This window comes from Octodon degus, unplaced genomic scaffold, assembly GCF_000260255.1.
Source record: "Octodon degus isolate 3935 unplaced genomic scaffold, OctDeg1.0 scaffold00088, whole genome shotgun sequence".
Classification (NCBI taxonomy): Eukaryota; Metazoa; Chordata; class Mammalia; order Rodentia; family Octodontidae; genus Octodon; species Octodon degus.
Window position 1 is genome coordinate 7,819,524 of NW_004524664.1, and position 4,718 is coordinate 7,824,241.

A 4,718-nucleotide genomic window follows, 5' to 3' on the forward strand; every position below is an offset into this window, starting at 1 on the left:
CACAACAATATATGTACACTCATATTTATAGCAACGTAGTTTGTAATTGCAAAGTCTTGGAACCAACCATCAACCAATGAAAGGACAAGGATGTGTGTGTGTGTTTTTTTAATACAATGGAATACTACTTGGCTATAAAAATGAAAAACTTGAGACATTTATAGCAAAAATGATGGACCATAAGATTATACTCTAGGTGGGACCTTCCCTGCTCTTTCCAGATTCTATTCCACCTAGTACCCAGGCCACCGTGTGTGTGTGTGTGTGTGTGTGTGTGTGTGTGTACTTCCACATGCCCTCGGAATTCCACTCTACCCAACGCCCAGGCCCAGCATGTGTGTGTGATCTTCCACTTGCTAAATTCGACTCCAGCCAGGGCCCAGGCCTGGCATGTGAGGGTGGGACCTTCCATGAGCTCACTAAAACTTCCTCCATCAAACAAGCATGGTGTGGAACCCTGAAACAGAACTCCCTGCAGAAAGGAAAGGGACAAGACCCGCCCAACTTATCTAGGAGCAGAATATCTTGCCAAAGGGCACAGCAGGTTCATTTCCAAGGGCTGCAATAGGAAGATGGGAAGCACAGCAGCCAGAACCAAGACAGGCCCAACTGAACAATTTCGAACTTGATAGATCCCAACCTGGTAAGCTGAGATACTTTGTGAGATTCAGATCTATGAGAGCATCCTATTTCTCTCTTGATTGAGAGATGAGGCAACAGATAACTGGGGTGAACTAGTATGCGTGGAAGACTACAGGTACAAAAGGAGAGGCTATCAGTCAGAATTTAGGAGAACTAACTTAAGTAGAAATTCCCAATCAAATATCTGCTTAGCTATACAGTCATAATGTTTGTTGTTGTGGTCTATAAAACAAACTAGTTAGATACAAAAGTGTGTCAACTGCTAAATCTCACTACCATTACTAGTTTTGCTAACTATAGTCCTATAAATATAACTCTGTAACTGCTTTAACCACATAATCTCCTTTCGGTATTAATATTGGTACATGCTAAGGTAACAACAGCACAAAAGCTCTACACCAAAGGTTAGATGACAGTTCTACATAAAATGAAAAAGAGAAGAAAAATGCATTCTTAGGGCCTGAGCCCACCCAGAACAAATGCAGGAGACACCAGCATAGAAGAAATTGGAAACCACACACCTAAAGTAAAGAAACAACTGCAGAAAGATATAGAGGAAATGAAATCAGAAATAATTTCTGAAGTAAAAAAAAAAAGAAATGATAACTGCAATGAAAGAATTGCTAAATGCTTCTAAAGAAGACACTGATTAAAAATAGTAGAGGAGAATAGAAAATGATGGAATCCTTAAATAAGCAATATAGTAAAGAAATAAATTGCATGAAGCAGATTCAAAGAGATATACAGAAAATTAAAACCTCAATCATAAGCTGACAATGCTGTTTGAATGAAAGGGAAGATAGAGTTTCAGACCTTGAAGACAGCATTGCAGCTAGTGAAAAGGGAAGAAAAGATCTTTTAAAAACAATTAGGATGCAGGAAAAATAATTCAACATCTTCAAGAAGATGCAAAGATGAACAACATAAGACTCATAGGCATCAATGAAAAAGGAGTCAAAACAAATGATATAAAAAGAATATGGGTAGAAGTAATAGCAGAAAAATTTGCAAATCTGGGGAAACAATCTGACATTCTGGTAACCGAAACATATAGAACTCCAAATAACATCAACCCAATTAAAACCACACCCAGACATATGCTAATGAAGATTCCAGAAATTCAACACAGGAACAGTATGCTAAAAGCTGTGAGAGAGAAAAAAAAATCACATTTAAAGGAAAACCCATCAGAATAACAGCAGATTTCTCTTCACAAACTGTCAAGTCAAGAAGAGCATGGATCAAAGTACTTCAAGTACTGTAAGAAAATAAATCTTAGCCCATATTTCTATACACTGCAAAACTCTCAATTTTGATGAAGTGAAATACTTCCATGACAAAGAACAACTAAAGAATTTCATGATGACAAACACAACCCTACACACACTACTAAAAGATATTCTAGAGAGGAACCAAAATTCCCACAGCTCCATGAATGAGAATGGAATGAACCCACCAAATAGGGCAAACAATTAAACACAGGAGAAAAAGAGGTATACAACAATAGGTAAATAACATGCCAATCATAAGTCAATACATCTCAATTATAACCATCAATGTAAATGGTCTCAATTTACCAATCAAAAGAACTAGATTGGCAGAGCACATTAGGAAGCAAAATCCAACAATATGCTATATGCAAGAAACATACTTAACTCATAAAGAAATCCATAGGCTGAAAACCAAAGGAAAAAAATTCTACATGCCCTAGCACCTCTGAAAAAAGCAGGAGTAGGAATCCTTTTCGCAGACAGTCTGAACTTCAAACCAAGAATGATCAAATGAAATAAAGAAGGCCACTGTATACTGGTTAGGGGAAAAATTCAAGAAGAAGAGGCAACACTCATAAATGTCTATGCACCAAACACTGGAGTACCCAACTATATAAGACAAATCTAAATGGACATGAAAAATCTAATATCCAATACCTCAGTCTTAACAGGAGAATTAACACCAACTTATCCCAAAAAGACAGGTCAAGGAGACAAAAAATTAGCAAAGAAGTAAGAATTGTAATGCCTCCTGTCTTGTCTTTGTTGTCCAGGATTGCCTTTGCTATTCTAGGTCTTTTCTGGTTCCAAATAAATTTTAGGGATGATTTCTCTAGGTCTGTGAGGTATGTTGATGGTATTTTGATAGGGATTGCATTAAATCTGTACAACAGTTTTGGGAGTATGGCCATCTTCATAATGTTGGTTCTTCCTATCCAGGAGCAGAGAATAACTATCCAAATTCTGTTCATTGAAATTTTAAAGTGTTCTTAAAATATTAAATAAATGTTAGAGAATCTGACTCCATAAAACTTCTGGGAAGAAGTGGGAAATTTTATAAAAATGGGAAAAACTATGAAAATTGATATGATCTCCACTAGAACCTAAGGTAGATATCTACAAGAAATGTTCAGATCCTAGATACTCAATGAAACTTATGTTATGCTAGAATGAGGATAATTACCAGGAACTAGACATTCAAAGGGACATGGTAGAGTCATATAGGAATAGTGCTATGCTAGCAATGTTAAGGCAATATTGTCTTATCTGTGGTTTGAGTATCAGTTTTAACTATTTGAAGTCAACTATAGTCTGAAAATATTAAATGCGATATCCTAGATAAAGTGTTAAGAAGTTTCAAATTTTGTAACATTTAAGTTAGCATGATGCAGTTTTGTGACCAGCCTTACGGTCACTTAGTAGCTGTGTCCTGTACCATCCCCTTCACCACATTAATCACAATGTCTTGCCCAAAGTTATCCTTATTTTACTTAATAATGACTGAAGTATACTGCATATTTGTGCTGATGATTCATTTGTGACAAAGAGAAGCTGGGAAGAGGTTACTTTGTATGAAAAAATGAAAGTTTATTTAGTAGGGGAAACAAATTTGTATGCTGAGATTGGTGAGGTGTACACTCAGAACAAATCTTCTATTCTTCATATTATAAAGAAGAAAGAAGGAATTCATGATGGTGTTGCTACTGTTCCTCAAACTGTAAAGTCTTGGCAACAGTATATGACATGTGCTTAGCTAAACAGCACTGGCAGTGGCTGAAACTGGAAATTGGTCAAATTTGTGAGGGCAGGACAAGCCCACAGTGCCTACAGCAGTCAGGCTACCTCAATCTTGAGAATAGCATCCGGCCTGGACAATTTCCACCATTAGTTGCTAGGCAACCTGAGGGCTGGCCAAATAGCTATTATGGGCTATTGGACTATATTGAATTATTTTGATGAATCCACACACCTACAATATTTGAATGGCAATGGAATACCCGTCTGTGACAAAACTAAACAAAAAAGGGAGATGTAAATACAGGACTATTTTGTAGTGAAAAAAATATATATGTATATACAAAATAGGATAGATACACAGCTGCTTTCTCTTAGTTCAATGAGAAGAAAGATTTTTACTAATAGTGCTTAGGCCAGATATCAAGTCTGCATCTTGTACTATGAATAAGTACTACAAAAATGACAATATGCAATGTATTAATTATTATAACTGTTCTACTAACTAACCTGTTTTGAAACTGTCTCACTGCTATTTGTTTCTCAATAAAATTAATTTTAAAAAAAGAGTGTGAATAAATGCCCTTATTTCTGTTTTTAGTGTCCTTTGCCAATCAGGCCAACAGCCCTCCATCTGAACCCACCTTTGGTCTCTTGTCTATCTCTTTCTCATTCCTGCCAACATTTCTCCCTGGGGTACACCAAGAGACCAAGTCACTGCAAAACAGAAAAGCATCAACTCACACAGTTCATCCATGGTTTGTGTCTGAAAATAGATTCCCTGGAGATAAGGAAGACTACGTTCAGAGAAAATCAACACATATCATTAACTCAAAGCTCTCAAACCTTTTCCTGCCACCACATAGGTCTACACACTATTTTCTCCTTCTCTGTGCTATTATTAAACAAAAATTACATATAGTATTTGTTTCCTTGATGTCTTAGAGATGGTGCTCAGTATATTTTTTTTTATTTATTTATTTGAGAGAGAGAGAGAGAGAGAGAGAGAGAGAGAGAGAGAGAGAGTGTGGCCAGCTCAGCCCACCAGGGGGCGGGGCTGGCTGGCATGTG